The sequence below is a fragment of the Manduca sexta genome, chromosome 9 (assembly GCF_014839805.1).
Source record: "Manduca sexta isolate Smith_Timp_Sample1 chromosome 9, JHU_Msex_v1.0, whole genome shotgun sequence".
NCBI lineage: Eukaryota > Metazoa > Arthropoda > Insecta > Lepidoptera > Sphingidae > Manduca > Manduca sexta.
Genome location: NC_051123.1, coordinates 3,478,443 through 3,498,372, shown reverse-complemented (window position 1 = coordinate 3,498,372; position 19,930 = coordinate 3,478,443). Strand labels below are relative to the sequence as shown.

The window sequence follows — 19,930 nt, the reverse complement described above, 5'->3', positions numbered from 1 at the left end:
TGCGATGTTATTTAAATTCAATTAACACGAGACAGTTGAACAACTTAGCAAAATAAAACGCGATAAACGTTGCGCATCAATTGTTGTCTAACCAGGTGTTAGGCGTAGTTCCAACTATCGAACCAACACAAAACCTGAACATAAATGCTGGTTTAGACACTGTCACGATGCGAACAAAACCCATCGCCCGCTAATGAGCAGCGCATATGGGCTTGAAAACTGAAATTAGCTTTCCGCATCCAGTTCGATACCGGTAAACACTAGTTCTAACCGGTTCATACCGGTTTTATCCGGTTTCCACTGGCGCGGCACCTGGGCGTGCTATTAAAGTCTTAATTGTGATTCAATTTTATTACGTTACCAGTTGTATCGTTAGATGTTCGGTGAAAACATAAATTTAAAGTTTATTAATCGCTTTGCCGAGTGTCCGTGACAGCTATGATTTTTGCCCGGTTGATTTTTAATTTGAACTTTTGATAGCATTCTTGGTACAATGCGTCTGATATAACTGTTTCGATTGTGTAATTTTCCACAGTTTTGACAGTTGTCGAAGTGATGGAAAATGTATTGATTTTAATATATTACGTACAAAACTGTACGTTTCTAGACCCATATAGGCTGACCCAAAACTGTCAGTTTATATACTTATTATTATTATTATTTAAATAAAATTAAAATTATCTACAAACTTTTCGACATTTTGAAATTAATTTGTCTAAATCTTAAACAGTGGTTGACAACAATTGTATTGGATGTCAAAAAGTTTTTAATATTGCAGAGACCGGGCGGAGTACAGATGTGATTTTGAGAAGCAGAGATAAACAAAAAAAAATATATTAAAGAAATAGAAAGGGACGAAGCAACTGTGCGGTCTATACTTTTTAGGGTCAGTAGTATAGCCGCATGTTAATCGGATTAGCAAGCTGAAGTAGCAGTGGGCAGGGCACATAGCTCGCAGACCTGATGGCCGATGGAGCAAGAAGGTTCTGTAGTAGATGCCACGAACTGGCGCAGTGTCGATTTCCAATCACGACGTGGACAGATGACCTACTAAAAGTCGTAAGAGGTCACTGGATGTGGGCCGCTTCCAATAGGTCGATATGGAAATCTTTGGAGGCCCATGTTCAGCAGTGGACATTCTGCGGCTGATGATGATGATAGCTGCATGATGGCTTTATATCTTTTACACTTTTCCCGTTGCATACGTGACCCATATTCTATATACGTCTGGACAGAGTCATAAAACAAAGCCAAATTTTAAAGCCTAGAATTATAATATTTTTAAATAGCAAACAATAGATTTTAAAACTTGTAGTAACTCAATTACTGAAACAATAAGATTTTTGCGTGAAAACTTATTAAATTTGAATCTGCTGTGACGTTTTGACGGTTGGCAGACCAATTGTTAGGCTCGGTGCCTTATTTTAATTAACTTTAAAATCTAGACTAATTAGTGACAGTATTTTAAATGGAAGTTAAGTCGCGGCTTACTTTTGTTTTTGAGATATTAATTATGATGGTAGTTCATTATGAATTTAGTCATTGCTAGCTTGTGACTTCGTATATGTTCTGATGGTCGATAGGGCAAGGAGGTTCTGGAATGTAGGCCACGAACTGGCAAGTGCAGCGTTGGACGTCCCTCCATGAGGTGGACAGATGACCTCATAAAAATCGCAAGAGACCTCCTGGATGAGAATCGCTTCCAATAGGTCTATCTGGAAATCTTTGGGAGAGACCCATGTTCAGCAGTAGACATCCTGCGGCTGATGATGATGATACGTATATGTTCTGAAGAATTTGGGTTTGATGCTCAGGTAAGACAAAATTTGAATATTTCTGAATCCTATAGGTTAATATTGGATTGGATTGGATCTCATCCTATCTTCAGGGACGCCAGCAGTCGGTGCGTTTAAATGACTCCTCGTCAAATTGGTGCAACATCGACGCTGGAGTCCCTCAAGGCGGTATACTTTCCCCATTGCTATTTTCTATATTCATTAATCTCTTAACTCAAAACCTTCATTGTTCGTATCATCTGTATGCTGATGACTTGCAGTTATATTCGCAGGCTGGCGTTGATTGTGTGTCTGCTGCTATAATGAGGGTGAACGAGGACCTGGCATTTATCAAAAGTTGGTCAGATAGTTTCGGTCTTTCTGTGAATCCCACGAAATGTCAGGCTATAATAATAGGCAGCCCTAGAATGATCGGGAGATTAGACTTCTCGCATATTCCTGCTATTAAATTTGATGGTACCATCATTCCTTGGTGCTCCAGTGTGAAGGACCTCGGACTACACATTGATGCCACCCTGAGCTGGCGGTCCCACGTTACCTCTGTTAGTCAGAGAGTTATCGGCACACTTCGTTCTCTTTATCGTCTGAAGAATCTCTTGCCATCCAAGACCAAGACTATGCTTGTGCAAACCTTAATCCTCCCAATAATCGACTATGGCGATGTATGCTATTTTGATCTGAATGCAGACCTGCTCAATAAACTCGACCGCCTTCTTAATAACTGCATTCGATTCGTTTTTAATCTCCGCAAGTACGATCACATTTCTTCTTTCCGTTCGCAGTTAAATTGGCTCCCCATCCGCCAGCGCCGCTCGTTACGCGCGCTTACTACTCTCTATTCTCTCCTTAGGTCTCCTATACCTCCTACTTATCTATCTTCCAATTTTAGTTACCTTTGCGATGGGCATGATAGGAATTTGCGTTCGTCTACCAATCTTCTCCTGAAGTGTCCTTCGCACAGTTCTGATTTTGTTCACTCTTCCTTCGCTATCCAATCTATCCTTCTTTGGAACGCACTCCCGCTCGAAATCAGGTCGTCCTCAACACGGCTGGCTTTTAAAATGAGAGTTCGTCGATTGTTGCTGGCAGAAGTAGCAGATTCCTCTAATTGACTTATTAGTGTATTTATATATTTATTTATTTTTATATATGTATATATATATGTATTTTTTTTATATATATATCTATATATTTATATATGCGAGTATGTTTTAATTACATTTGTTTACTATTTCTCTTCTTATTTGTTTTTTCACTTCTTTTATTATACACCTACCTCCGTCCTCTCTACACCACCCCAAGGTTGACTGGGAGAGAATGCCCATGGCATTAAGTCCGCCTGTATACCATGTGTACAAAGTGTTAATAAATAATAAATAATAAAATATTTTATCCTTCAAATACACTTCACATGGACAGGTTTTTTAACCAAGGTCTTTACATAATGGTAAGGTATTTTTATCCGCCTAGATAACGACCATCACGCAGAAGATGTAAAACCAATGGTACGTACATCACGTTTCGGGACCAGTCAGTATAAATTTGATTTCAAATAGGCCGGCATAATTGTGTCTACTGGCGAGGGGTAATCACCTCTCGCCAAACACTGTTTCTGAGACCCCAACCCGTTTACCATCAAGCATGGGTCTATTTGTCGTGACGAATAAAATTGTTGACTTTTATACAAACAGACTAGCAAGCAGAAGCTAAATTATTATAAAAATGGTTTAATAATTTTACGCTGCCTCATCCCATATCACACGCTCAGTACCGTCGTATATATAATTAGGGAAGAATTATTCGCAAGTCCTTTTCCACCTGGGACGTTATTAGGAGAGATATTGTCGCAAAAACTTTGCATAAATGTGGTTGGGGTCATATACAAGCAAAACTTGCACTTATGTACGCGGTGATATAGAGGATTTTCGTAATGATTTCTTATGTTTACGCGAATGTTAGACATTAAAATTAAACTCAGTCCTCCCCCGTGACTATGAAGGCTGCAGTCTTCGAAACGTTGGGAGCAAACTAAAATATTAAAATCGCAATAAAATCCGAAAAATAGCTTAATTTTAATAGAGGGTTTATTGGTTTGAATGACGAGACGAGTTTCCTGTTCGCTTGATGGTAAGCGATAAGACCGTCCATAAACAGTAGAAACCCATCCAACATTTTTAATTATATGTATTGTTTGGTATTCCACTGCACCCGCCATCCTGAGACTTGAGATAAGAGACGTGTTATTATGTCCAGTAGTTACACTGGCTACAATGTCCTTCAAACCGGAACCCAACAGTGACTACACACTGTTACTTGGCGGAAGAAATGGACATTGCGGTGACCTACCCAGGCGAGCTATCACATATGAGATAACTACCACCAGTGGCATTTTAACATTACGATAATATTTGAAACTATATACTTGTCTTCTTGAAAGCACTTAACCTTAGGGGTAAATTTAAAAGGTATAAGTTTCGAACGAAATGAATTAAAAAAATAATTTTGTGTCGCCACTCACCGTCGACTCGCCCCAAAGCTGCCCCTATTATTATTATTATTAACGCGATACAGACATACAAAGGGGCAGAGATTCCATCGCTTTAAATGAGATGTCAGCAATACCAGTCAATCGGAAGCGATAAAACCGGGCCATTTTGGAATAAATTGCTGCACGTATCCAATCTTATTGAGGCAGAAAAACTGCTGTCAATCAAACTTGTGTTTTGTTTTGTCTGATATAAAATTCATTTTTAATTTGTACGGTTGTTTCTATAGTCTCAATTTGTCATCGCTGGCTCACTATTACAAGGTTCTATGTTACATGATGTGCAAATTGAATTAAATTATTATGTATAACAATCTTCTTAGCCCTTTTCAGTGAAAATTTCGAATAATTCCAAAAGATAAATAATGGAAGAACCATGAATAATTGTCTTTTAAATTTTTACCAACATGCAATTATTTATTTAATATTTGAAAATTAAGTAACAATTATCATAGGACTTTGTCATAGTAAGTCAGCGACATGTGATAGTAATATGAACTTAGTTTTAAAATTTGATTATTTATGAAAAATAAAAATATTTACCTCACTATCATAGTTGTAGACGCCGTTTAGTATTAATATCTGAAACAATACAAAAACAAAATTAACGACTATAATTTATTACAACAAATAATCCCGTAATGGTTATATTCAAATCTAAATACAACAATAGCTATTTATTATGCGGTCATTAAATTTGATTAAGACCTAAGATCAAATTAGCGGCTTGCTAGCCTCGGGCCTTATTCTTTATCAGCCGTATTCAATAAACAATCTCAATCAATCATTAATCCGATTCCGAGAATGAACCAATCAAAATACTACATTCGTAAGCGTGTCGAAAATATTTGCTCTGATTGGTTCATTTTTTTGTATCTGCTATCTGCTGTCATATCCTAATCTTAATCCTTAATCCCATTTCGTCAATAAACCATTCAAAATAACTCATTTGTAAGCGTGTCAAAAATATTTGTTCTGATTGGTCTATTGATTTGTATTTGCTATTATTACTCGACGTTGGCAAAATCACCGGTAAACGGTGGCAGCCATAATATAAAAGAAGATCGGTCCATTTCTGAGATAGATCGTTTATTAAAAAAAGCATAACATCATGAACTCTTATATCGGTATCTTCGTGATATTAGCACGGAATGGAATTCTGTGAGCTAATTTCAATTGTTATTATCGCGATGAAGTGCGTTACATGATTGTAATGAACCAAAATAAAGTGTGGCGTAGGGAATCAGAAGGCATTTTTTGCTGGTGGTAAGATATAACCACCTGGATAGCGACCAACGTACACAAGGTATAAAAATCCGCTATAGTGGACCACGTAAGTGTGTCGCGTTTCGGCATCAGCTTGTGTATATTTAATTACAACAGGCCGGCATAATTATGTCCACTGTCGAGGGGTGGTCACTTACCATCAGGTGCATTGGGATCATTTTGCCGTGCACGGATGAAAAAAATAAAAAATATACAAAGTATGGTAGCGTTAACGCGTAAAGACAATTCTTAACAATACATTTGATATTTTAATTTGTGATTTAATTTTAACATAATTTCTCATTATTTTCAGTGACGTTTAACCTCATTAGACCAGCATGTACCCAATTATTGCTAGAAATAACATTTTCAATTAGTCCATTGAAATGTTACATTTTTTAGGCCTTACCTTGCGTTTTTTAGAGGACGCAATTTTATTTTTTAGAAGTGTAGGGGGGGTCAGTGTTAAGCTAAAACCAAGTTTGTGGGGTCGCCACCCTTGTCCCACGGCCGCCATCTTGGTTTGAAATGGTTTTACGATGTATCTCTTAAACTATTTATCTGACAAAAAAATTATAAACATTTTTGTTGCAAATTAAATTCTCTACAACTTTGGTCTAGTAACTTTTCTCGTACAACTAAAAATAAAAAAGTTATAAGCTAAAATGTTAAGAAATTCAATCTTAAGCAATGTCCATTGCAACCTCAACAGAACGTGTGTTTATAAGGTTCATAATACGTACAACACAAACCCGCGGTTGTCGGCTTGTACGCGAATTACTGGATCCTGAATCGCTTTGGGACAGATGAAGCAATTGCTTAACATTTTTGCTTATAACTTTTTTATTTATAGTTCTACGACAAAAGTTACTGGACCAAAGTTGTAGAGAATTTAATTTGCAACAAAAATGTTTATAATTTTTTGTTAGATAAATAGTTTAAGAGATACATCGTAAAAACCATTTCAACCCAAGATGGCGGCCGTGGGACAAGGGTGGCGACCCCACAAACTTGGCTGTAGCTTTACACTGACCCCCCCTACACTTCTAAAAAATAAAATTGCGTCCTCTAAAAAACGCAACCCCAAATGTAACTTTTCAATGGACTAAATATACTTCAATTCTTAATGAGGATTTAGACATAGTTACCCTGGTTGTAAGATACGAACGCTTCGAAACATTACTAAAACATCATGATTTATACAAATGTTTAGCCAAACTGTTTATTCAAATACCTAACAATAAAGAACAATAAACGTTTAACATAACAGCGGCTTACATTTACGAGACTCCAACACCAACAGCTCAAGGCGAGTTTACGACGGTCTCTTATTATGTCATGATGCATTCTGCCGGCCCCTTAATTCGAGCTTATACATAAAATGCGGTAATGAAACGCGGTTGAAATGAAACTGTATTTGGAGGATTAATAAATGTAGGTGTGATTTCTTTTTATGTTTAACACAAGATTGATGATGATTTTCAATGTTTTTATTGCGTTGAATGCAATGCGTAATGACGCGACGTGCTTGCCGTTCGCCTGTGTCATGAGATGTTGAGTCTTATTATGTCCAGTAGTTACACTGGCTACAATGTCTTTCAAACTGGAATACAATAGTGACTGCTTGGAGGCACAAATAAACATGGCGGTGGTACCAACTCAGGCGGACTTTCATATTTGGGAAACCTACCACCAATAAATAACAATTATCAACCTGAAATTTCTAACCAAATTCAACGGAAATCAGGCAAGTATGCGGGACATATTATAGTGCACAAGTGTGTGCGCAATGGTACGGGCCTCCTCTACTACTGAGAGCGGTTAGGCCTTTGTCCTTCATTCTGACCTAGTGCGGATTGGCAGACTTCACATTCCCTCAAAATTCTTATAGAGAACTCCTCAGGGGCCTTATTCTCTATACCGCACGTTATTTTGACAGTGCGTAACAAGCACGTAACATAACGCATCATGTTTAGGACTATAGAAATTTGGCTTACAGAATACCACGCACATTTCTCGAAGATAACATGACACGGCCGCGTTACGCGTTTACACTATCATACAGAATAAGGGCCCAGGTATGCAAGATCCCTCACTATAGTTTCCTCCACCGTTAAAGCAAGCGATAATATCCAAATAAAACGCATATCACTTTAGAAAAGTGAGGGGTGCGTGCCCTTATGTTTTGAACCTACGGACATTCGTCATGGCAGTCCGTTCTAGCCTTTCAACGCTATCCCACTCTTATATGAGTTTTAATTTCTTGATGATAGCGTTATATTGACATGAAGAGTTTTCTGCCCCATGCACATTACCTTGATTAATCAGCCTTTGATGTAGCAATATTTTTGTTTATTATTAATGTATATTTCACAAATAGCTAGAATCATTTTGAACTTGATTCTAAATTTAAATTATTATTTTAATACATTAATAAATATAATTGTGATAAGCCTACTCGCTTTCAATTTTAATTGAAAGGCCTTTTCATTCTATTAATGTCAAGGTTTAATGGAATACGTATGTTCAAAAATGCCCTCTAACATAGAAGAGTTTTAAACATTTTACTTTCTACTTTCAAAGGAACTGAACTGCTATTGGCCTCTCCCCAAATGTGCCTCAGGAGAGTTGCTACGTTTTATCGCAATACAGGGTCTTATAAAGGAATCTGGACATGCTCAGAGGATAAGTTACTTTGTTGATAAAAAACAATAGTTTTTAAAATGTATGAAAAGAAAAGTATAATTTTCTTTCATTTAGATATTCCCTCATATAGTTCGAACATAGATCGATGATACTATTGATTTCCTAATTCTTTATGAATCATAATCTATGGCATCTAGCTGTCAAGGGAAAATTTATTTTGTTATATAGAAAGCTAATTACTGTAATGGTGATTTTGGAATCAACATTGTGATTCATAACATTAAATATCGTTTCTTTTCTTACAGGTAAAGTTTTAGTACTAAATATTTTAATTTATGTGTATTATATACGTAAAGTTAACACAATAACTATTTTCTTACAGAGAAACTCAATTATGTTTTAATGTGTCGAATCACTGAAGACTATATCTTATATGTATAAAGGATTAAAGAAATATTTCCATTGCTTTATGATTTGGGATGATATTAAAGACTTTCCTCATAATAAAAGTTTACTGTTCTTTTCTGAATTATAAAGCGGCTTTAGTTATCCAGAACATTGTCGATGTGCCAAATATCCAAATCCGTTCAGCAGTTTCTTTTGAAGGTATTTATATATTTTTTATATATTATGTGAAATCTGCCATCCCATGCTAAGGTAGATAGGGCTAAATCCTTGAAGTAGTAGAAGACCGGACCCAGCGGTAGGATGTTATAAGGGCTGTATGTTAAGATATTTTGAAGTCATTTTATCGCGTTCTTCGTCTCCAAAGTTACGTTCTATGGAAATTTCAATGGTAAATAGTACTAGGTATTACAAATGTTTAATCTCGCTACACAGCCGTTAAGTAAGATTAATGGCGTTGACTGCTTGATGGTAGGTGAATTTATGTTCAAATATACATTCTCATTATGAGGATGGATGTGTGTGTATTATCTTTTGCTTCACTGCCTTCTAAGTTATACCTATCCTATACCAGTGACTGGTGGCGTGTAATGCGTACACGGTACGAATATGACTAACGCGCTGAGGTTCTGGGTTCGAATTAGGGGTCGAGCCACATATAATAGTGACGGATGAACAACAGCTCAGTCCGCCCCGTGACCACGAAGGTTGCAAAGTCTTCGAAACGTCGGTACAAAATTATAATATAAAAACCGCAATAAAATCAGAAAAATAGTTGAATTTTAATGTCTAACATTCGCGTAAACATAACATATCATTCTTCAACAATCATAATATAAAGCATCATTATTGGTTTTTCAATCATAAAAATTGCTCAGTCGCCGCTCGGAGTCGAGAAGTTGCCGGTGTGATACCCTCGTGTCTCGGAAAGCGCGTAAACGCGTTGATCGTGCGCCTGATCTTTCTCCGGTCATGTCGGATTGCCGTTTCACCGGACTACGAGAGTACAGGAACAGAGAGTGCACCTATGTATTGCGCATACACTTGTGCACTATAATATCTCCTGCATACTTGACTGATCTCCGATCCAGAAACGCGCCAATGATTACATTGCCGGATGTAATTGAAGCACTCTCGAACTTAAAAAAAAAAAAAGTACAGAAAAAGGATATAAATATGTTGCCACCCAAGAAGTTTATATTTATAACACATTTAAAATTCAAAAATGTTCCATATTACAGTTATACATTGTAAGGATATTCATTTTTCACGGCGCCGTTCACCAGTTTAGTGGTAATAAAAGTAGGGACATGCAACGTGTCAGTAGATGCAATTTATTGCCCGCGCGTGTACACATACATCATGCAGGAGATAACTTCTAAATGTTTCATTCGAACACATATCTTACATAGTGTTAGATTATATTCTATCTGGTAAAACAGAAATAATATGGGCACTTGAAAAACATTATATACTTACAAGGTGGGTTAAGGTAATACATATTTTAAGTATTTCAGTTTTGTCCAAAATTATACATTATGTTCCTCTTAATTTAGCAAACGATATTTTCACGCAGGATTAAAACCCACAGTGTGCTATCCCTACAGACCTACTACGGAGGAATTGCTTTCACAGGACAAGTGATTGTATTTACAATCAGGCAACCCAACTTATATTCCATCTTTATATCTCACTACTATAGGCAAAATAATTTCAAGATCTAACTGAAGTTTATATCAGATAAAATGTAGTTACTTTGCTGTTGTCCTTCCTTTGTATTGCTGGTGGTAGAATACTTGTATAAGCACGATAGTGACACTCATACGGAGGCCTAAATGCCCCTGTAAGGTAGTTGCTTTCAAGGATCAGCCTGTGTATATACAATTTCAAATATATAATAATAATAATATCAGCCCTGTATTAAATACTTGCCCACTGCTGAGCACGGGCCTCCTCTACTACTGAGAGGGATTAGGCCTTAGTCCACCACGCTGGCCTAGTGCGGATTGGTAGACTTCACACACCCTCGAAATTCCTATAGAGAACTTCTCAGGTATGCAGGTTTCCTCACGATGTTTTCCTTCACCGTTAAAGCAAGCGATAATTCACAAAGAATACACACATAATTTTTTAGAAAAATCAGAGGTGTGTGCCCTTGGGATTTGAACCTGCGGACATTCGTCTCGGCAGTCCGTTCCACAACCAACTAGGCTATCGCCGCTTCAATTTCAAATAGATCGGGATAATTGTTTCGATTGACGAGGGGTAATCATTTCTCGCCGTTCGACACTATCAGGAGTCTACTCCACTTACCATCAGGTGCTGAGGTTACCTTCCAGTGCCCGTTTAAAAAAGGATGCGAGCGTCTAGAGCATTCACCCAAAAGTCGCTGTTATTGTATAAGCCGACCCGTGTCAACAAACGTTCTTCTTCTTCTTCTAGTCGTACATTCCTGATGGATTGGTTGTGGTTATGGATCGTCTGAAAATTTTATTACGACTTTTGGGAGACTTCTCTATCACTCTCTATTCATAGCACTGCGAGTACATTCAACAAACATAGGACATATTAAGAAAAGACAAGACCAACCATACAATTGCTACAATTGAGTCACTTTGTGCTACATTTTATCATGCACGACGCTGAAGTTTACTAGGTGCAAAGTTTACGATTCTCCGCCATATGATACAATCTTTGCTGAACTTTAATCCGCCATAGAGCTTGTAATGGCTGTTAGAATTGTAGACCTGAAAATCTGCGTTCGTATTTATTTAGATTTACTTGTACTAAGTAGGTCTCTCTTCGCGGTCTCCTGACTCCTAAATAAGGAACTTCGACTATGAGATGAAGAACATATAGGACATACGGATGATGCTGCTTCCTATAAGTACAATATTGTTACGCGCCGCTATCCTAGTCGATGACATCGGGCATTTCCGGAAAAATTCGGCTGCGTGGTCAGATTGGTAGAAGAGGAGATATGTCACGCGGCGATTATTCTATTATTCTCTCTGGTTGGGAGTTGTCAAAAAAATAACTAACATTGTATCCTGTAATTATTTTGCTAATATAATGTTTACTATAAAAAGAGCGTTTAACAATATTTTTTTTGAATCATAGCAAAAGTTTCAGTTATCAGTGCGTTCAAACAAAACCTTAAAGTAGAATATTAATTATGGATTATAATTCCGACTATTTCTTTGTATGAATATAAAATAATTTAACTCAAATCTGATAAAATAGATAAAGTGTCTGTTGCGCCTTAACTTAGCACATCATTCTCCGAAAATGGTCGCAAAACTCGATAATATCCAAGAAACGATACTTAAATATTATCAATATCCTATCTCTACAAAATCCAAACTTATTATAGAGAACATAAGAATTCATACAAATCGGAATTAACTATCGTTAAAATTTATCGATGCAATCTCCTTCGTGATATTAGATGGACTTTCCTGGTCATAAAGAAGACGCATGCGCCAGAACGTTTGGATTCGCTGCACTGACATAATTTACGTATTATTGCCGGGCTATAAACTGCTTTCCTTACTTTGTACGCTAGAACTTTACACCTCCTTAAATGTTTCATTAGGTTCTAAAGGAGGCTGTTAAACGCGAATGCTCTGATGTTGTTTGTTCTTTGGTTGTTAGTAATTGATCCACTACTTTGTCGGTTTTATACTGGTTCTTGGTTTTTGCGCGACTAAATAATGCTCCATGATTGAGTGATTTTGCTGGTGGTTATATTTAATATCCGCCTGGATAGTGACCACCGTGCACAAGGTGTAAAAGCTCGCCATAGTGGCCCACGTAAGTGTGTTGCATTCCGGGACCAGCCTGTGTATGTCCGGTTCCAACTGACCGATTTGTGTCATCTGTCGAGGGGTAATCATTTCTCGTCAGTCGACAATTTATTGGACCCCACTCCACTTACCAACAGGTACATAAGGTTCATTTTTCTATGCCCGTATACAAGGAATTGACCATAAAAATTTGATGATTTAAATTTTTGTATGGCACAATATCGCTCGCCACCTTTACACCTTAGATTTTAAGTACCATAATGGCTTTAATGGTCTTTAAAGAGTAATACTTCAAAGCTTGGAATGCTAGTTGATAGAAGTAGGCTGATAGAGCTACGTACCTACAGTTTGTGGATATTTAAAAAAAATCTTTTATTTAGTTAACCTCTTTTTGTCTGGAAATTATTTTGAAAAAGAAATGAAAATATATTGTTGAAAATTGCTTCTAATAGGCAGATTTGCAAATCTTTGGGGAAGACCCAGATTCAGCAGTGGACATCCTACAGACGATGATGATGTCTGAAAATTTGAATTTGAAATGTCTATGAATTCAATAAGATATATTTTATCAAAATAATTTGCAACATATTATGCAAACCACATCAGGCGAATACTACCTTTGCGGAAAGCGACGAAATTCACACGGCGTCCGGAGTAAATGGATTACCTCCTTTCCTCTTGACTACGATCGGATCGTGGACTGCACGGCATTTGATGTCAGCGGAATGAGACTTATGACAAATCAAAACCAACGTCAAGTCAGAGTTTTGTATTATAAGTAATATAAACACACTGAGAATTCCGGAGACACACATACATGCACACACGCGCACACACACACATAAACGCGCGCGCGCCCTCCCACAAATACTCTTATTTTCCCTAAAGGAGTAGACAGAATCGCAACTAAAGCATCCACTTTTCGCCTTCTAAAAAAAAATACAGTCCACATATTGCAAATCCAAAAATATGTCTTCTTTAATTTCCGAATCTTTTCAAATTTTCACTGTTACAGATTTTAGATAGTAACCATAACTACTAATAGTTCGGTAACAAATCCACTTTGACCGTTCATTGAAATTCCAAATGTATAACGCTAGCTGCTGTCTCAATAATCCGACGTCAACCTCGCATAGATGTGGTTTTGCATAAATGCACCCTAATCGACCCGTCTGGTGTGTTATTACCGACTGGCGTCCGATCCATGATCTTCGATGCATACGTTAGCCCATTTGTACCGGTTAAAATGTTTGTTCAATGTGGAATATAAAGTGGTTCGTGCGTTATCCGTTTTGTAGAAGAAAGATGTTAAATTAATAAAACCACCAGTGCGAAGTTGATTTTAAATTTTGATAAAAGGTTATATGCAATTTATGTTTTTTTTTTAAGTTCTTAATAATAGTTGCTTGTGTTTATTTACTACGAAGCTTAATAGATCATGACGTACTTGCTAATCTAATTTTGCTGTCATGACTATTACAACTTTGGACAAATTTCAATAAAATGCAATTTTTCAAATACCGATAATCCTTACTTCATTCCGATATCGAATCCACACCTCACAAGTTTCGCGACTGTTCCATCTGGAAACCTATAAAGCTATTATGTTGTTACTTCCTATTCTGCACGTCACGATTACTTGAACTGTTATACCGTCTCGTCATCCTCAGATATTACAACGTTATTTTATTACTTAATACCGACCGGCCGGGTTTTGTTATAAAGATTCCGTCCAATAATGCAAGGTCTTCCAATATCCCTGTAGAATTTGGATACGTACCTATTTATATACATTAAGAAAAAGTTGCCTTTAACAACTGATCTTTATAAGGTAATTCTGTTGATCCTCTTGATTTGAATTGATCTCCACCGCCTAGAGACATCCACAATATAAGATTAATCTTGAATATGCCACCCAATGGGGAAAAAACTCTGATGTTGCTCTTTCAAAATCAGTTTAAGGTATAAAATACAGTGTATGATACAGAGAAAAAATACAATATATTTTTTTAATTCATGTTTAGAGGAATTCATTCATATACTCACAAAACAGGTAAAAAATAAAATTTTAATTCCTATACGATTGCACCCCCCTCCCCCCACAAGAATCAAGAAGAATAAGAATTGAATCTGAATTTAAATCTTGAATCTTTCAGATATAAAGCCGTGATTTGTGTGTGAGCGTGTGTAAATTCTTAAACTAATTCAATCTCATAAAGCAAGTAAATACTAAACAACACTTTGTAATTCAAGGTGTTGGATGGTGTTTCTACTGTTTATGGGTGGTGATATCGCTTACCTACCATCAGGCGAACGGCAAGCTTGTCACCTCATTGAAAGCAATAAAAAAAAAGTAACATGAGCGTTCAATATAAACAGATTATCTTCAATAAAATTCTCAATGTTATCACTATCCGTACTCAAATGGTCTGAATTAGGTTACTATTATAAAAGGAAAAGGATCGCCTTTGTACTGTGGAAAGTTAAGTTTGGGAATCGTCTTTTTGATATTTGGAAATATGGTTTGTATTCAAGAAATGACAGGCCGCGACTATTACGAATGTTTTATACAAATACTAGCTTTTGCTCGCGGCTTCGCCCGCGTGAAGGTGTTTTCCAGGATAAAATTCCACTGTTTGATAAAAGTCTTGCTACATATTTTCCCGGTACTTATAGGTTCAAACTAATTTTATCCCCAATCTATAATTTCAGTTCAATCAGTCGAAAATCTAAGAACATTTATACAAACTTTCATCCCCTATTTTATCCCCTTAAGGGTAGAATTTATCAAAATCCTTTCTTAGGGGATGCCTACGTCATAGTAGCTTTATGCATGTAAAGTCTTAGCCCGATCCGTCCAATGGTTTGGGCTGTTCCTTGATATATCACTGTCAGTCACCTTTGAGTTATATATTATATTAACAACTGAAGTTAGCTAAAATTGAGTTTCTCGAAGCCGACCACTATTTATGTACTATGTATTTTGAGACTATGCAATTTTGTCGCGTTCGCGATTCACTTTCACTTTTGTTGAGTTTCAGAACGCGATATTAGATCCTCCAACGCGCACGCGAATTTGAACTTTATGCAGCGGTAATAGATTACAAATTGACTCTCCATTTTATTTAGAAAACGTTTGTATGGGAAATAGAAAAATGCTGTTTTGAGGATTTTCCCGGCAATTATTCGAATTTTTCTCAACTTTTAAATCTTCCCTAGACCTCCACGAATAATTCAAGACCAAGATAAGATAAATCCGTTCAGCCGTTCTCGAGTTTTAGCGAGACTAACGAACAGCAATTCATTTTTATATATATAGATTTTTTCGGATTTGGAATTTGGAAGTTGATTGTAATTCTAAATAATTTAATAATGCTAGCCCTGTATTTATATATTGCGCACTGCTAAGCTCGATTCTCGTCTACTCCTGAGAGGGTCTTTGTCAACTACACCGGCGTAGTTGCGCGTTGGCAGAATTCACACACCTTCGAAATATTTATGTATGTGTGTCTCGTATTTTTATTAAACCCGAGATTTATATCGAGGCTACACCAATATGCATCTCCTTCCTCGGAACGAAATGTCTCACTTTAACTTTTCGGGACAAAATTGATCTTCGTCAGTCCAAACAAAATTGCGTTTAAAATCAGTCATTGGTTTCCGCATTTACTATCACTTTTGCGAACATTCATACTTATAATATTAATATTATGAAGATTGGGTATACGAGTACAGTATCAGAACAATTAATACCAAGTAAAAAGCGATGATAGTCTAGTTGGGTTTGGAACAGACTGTCGAGACGAATGTCCGCAGGTTCAAATCCCAAGGGCACACACCTCTGACTTTTATAAAATTATATATGTATTCTTTGTGAATCATCGCTTGCTTTAACGGTGAAGGGAAACATCGTGAGGAAACCTGCTTCCCTGAGAAGTTCTATAGAAATTTGAGGGTTTGTGTAGTCTACCAATCCGCACTAGGCCAGCGTGGTGGACTAAGGCCTAATCCCTCTCAGTAGTAGAGCAGGCCCGTGCCCAGCAGGACAATATAAAATACAGGGCTGATATTATTATTATCTTATTCTTATAAAGATATTCATTACAATGCCTTAAAGATCTTTTGATGTTGTCTTTCATTATCACGGCTTAATCGATGATCTTTTTTCCCCTTAAAGAATACAAACAAAAAGGGGAGCGTACCTTCAAGAGAATCTGTTACAGGATTTGAAGACAAGTCAACAAGAAATGAAAAAAAAAACGAACTAAACCCTTTGAGAGTCTCTAGATCGTCATATTTTTTTTATATTATCTAATACATTTCTAGTTCAAGTCATACACCGGAATAAATAATTTATGTAAGATAAAATCGACTAATCGTCTTGGAAACACCAGTTGCGATTGCAATGCCAGTTGCAAATAAGTTTTGACCAGCTGATTCCGTAGTTTCAGACATAGACGATTTGGAGTTCAGCCAACGTTTTATATCTTTTTTTGAATATTGCAATATTGCAAGCTTTGCATTTACCGCTATCAGTTTTGAAACCGCGTTGAACCATATGAGATTTTACGATTACTCGTGTTTTCGATAGCGAATTTCATATAAAATTTATTAGTAATAGTATAACGTCCTGCATGAAAGTAAAATATATTTTTTTATAGTTATAAGCAGCAAAAATTGAGCCTATATTTTTAGTCATAGCGCAAACAGTAGAAACAGTACGTTGATCATAGAAAAAACGAGAAAAAAATAGTTTATTGCAGATTAAACAATATCAATGCAATGTGATTCATAAACTGATGAGATTTGCACAATAATTTCTTATGTTTACGCGAATATTAGGCATTGAAATAAAATTATTTTTCCGGATTTTATTGTGGTTTTTCATGTTATAATTTTCTCCCGACGTTTCGAAGACTGCAGCCTTCATGGTCACGGGGCGGAATGAGGTGTTGGTCGTCCGAAAAGACAGTTACAATATATATATCTGATGTAATTTGTGATTTCATGTATAAATGTCATTATTACATAATAAACGCGGCTACAGATAAAAAGGGTGTGAAGTATTATTACCAAAAACATTGTGGTGGTACTATAAAAAAATCGGCTTTAATCTAGCATTTTTTTATATGAATTGTTGCATTTACTCAGTATCATATCTGCAAGTCAAAGCTAATTGGTAACTTCATCCAATACTATACAATTTATTTATAATAATTTATAAATAGCTACCTATACAGTGTGCTCGTGGCTCGGCCCATGTGAAAAAGCTTTTCCGGGAAAAAATTAAGCCTGTATTTTTACAAAGATCTCTAGAAATACATAGGAAAAACTTTATTCAATTCCATGCGGTATTTTGTGCGTGATGAACATACAAACATATTGACAGATAAAAATTCACTAAGAAACTTGTTTTGGCTTCTGTTGTATTAGTCGCCCCATATTATTTTTCTTCAATAACTATAATTTAGTTTAGTTACCATTTTATTGTAACAAAGATATCTCCTGTTTAGTTTGATGGATTCCTATCGACGGACAAGTTTGCGAGTACTTCTCATTACACTTAATTAATGTAGTTAGCTCGGCAGCGTCTTTAGGAAGTTCAGACCTCGGTTCAGCCACCGCTTAAACAGGTGTTGTGGAAAGTTCTGGAACTTTATTCTTCAGGATGGTAACTTAAAACTTCCTGACTAATGTCATTAGTGTTACCATTTTGTTTTAAATTACCGTACACTAATCGGATACGATATTTACATATTTTTTTAGGTATTGCATTGAGTAATTACATATTCGAGATAAGCGGTGATAGCCTGGTTGGTAATGGTATGGTGTGCTGCGACTAATGTCCTGGTTCAAAACCCAGACTGCGTACGTTTGGGTACTTCTGCCTTTTTTAAAGTTATGTGTGTATTCTTTGTAAATTATCGCTTGCTTATGGTGAATGAAAACATCGTGAGGAAATCTGCATACCTGAGCAATTCTCTATTAGAAGTTTGAGCGTATGGGAAGTCTGTGAATTCGCATTAGACCTGCTTGCTCGACTCAATCCCTCTCAGTAGTACAGGAAGCCAGTGCTCAGCAGTGGGTAGAATAAAGCAACGCTGATATTACATAATTATACACACGGTCACGCCCTTACATCAAAAAGGTAGGCTGAAACTATCAAGTACCACATGCCACGATCTTGACATACTCATTTCCCTACTTCTACATTCATAGTTATCATCATACATGTTCGCCGGTAAAGGGTACTTAGAGGTATTCGTTGGTAATTATTATCATTAATAGTAAACTATTAATGGGCCTGGTGGTAGTCCAATGTAGTCCATATGTCGACCGAGGAGAGCGGCGTAATAATTCGTACTGACATTGGCCGACAATTTTTTTTTATTATATTTTTATTTAGGATCTTTTATCCAAATATGCAATGTCAGTCCCATCGTAACCTTATCGATATAATGCTAACAAAGTTATCTTATTAATGAAAATACGAATCTCACTAATACATACTATAAGCGGCGATAGCCTAGTTGGGTGTGGAACGGACTGCCAAGACGAATGACCGCAGGTTCAAATCCCAAGGGCACACACCTCTGACTTTTCAAAAAAATCATGTGTGTATTCTTTGTGAATTAATCGTTCGCTTTAACGGTGAAGGAAAACATTTTGAGGAAACCTGCACATCTGAGAAGTTCTTTATAGAAATTTCGAAGGTGTGTGAAGTCTACCAATCCGCACTAGGCCAGCGTGGTGGACTAAGGCCTAATCCCTCTCAGTAGTAGAGGAGGCCCGTGCTTAGCAGTGGGCGAGTATTTAATACAGGGTTGATATTATAATACATAAATATATTAAACAACGCGCTAGCTTTATCTGAAGTGGATTCTGTATTTTATAAAAGTATTCATGGCATATTTATTTTACTTTAATGTATGTGTCAGTGACTAAAACATTAATGCAATGGTTTTACCGATTCAACATAATTTTAATAGCACGAATATTGTGAATATGTAATATAATATGTCTGTGAATTGAACTATTTAATTAATAATATTCACTACATTTTACACAAAACAAAAACAGAAATATACTTGAAAATATAAAACAATAATTATATGAGTTCATTTATTTTTAATAAAAATTCTCGTTTCGGCTGCAGTTTCGGTAGGACACAAGCATTTTTCACTGTTATATTGTGATTTATTGTTTTTTTATTTGCTTTTATGATTGTGGCACCGAGGCTCGAACCACGAGTTCTATTTACGTTCTTAATTATACGGGACCTTTTATTTAGGGAGTAAACGCTTTATTTTCGTTTTTAATTTGACCCTTGGAAGGGTCTGTTTGATTTTAAAAATAACATATTACGCGTTTTCAATTTGCAAAAGGTTTTAATTATATTGTCAGTTTATTTTAGGATTTGTACTTATTATTTTGTATTGAAATTGTTAGCGTAATCCTATGAAAAA

General features: G+C 36.3%; 1 protein-coding gene across 1 annotated transcript in view; it reads right to left on the bottom strand.

Moving 5' to 3' along the window:
- The window catches only part of LOC115442681 (TWiK family of potassium channels protein 12), a 214,556-nt gene that overhangs the window by 14,445 nt on the left and 180,181 nt on the right, over positions 1-19,930 (bottom strand). Inside the window, exon 3 of the mRNA XM_037436908.1 lies at positions 4,885-4,923. The gene's annotated coding sequence lies outside the window, so the exon portion shown is untranslated. The remainder of the gene's footprint in view (positions 1-4,884; positions 4,924-19,930) is intronic.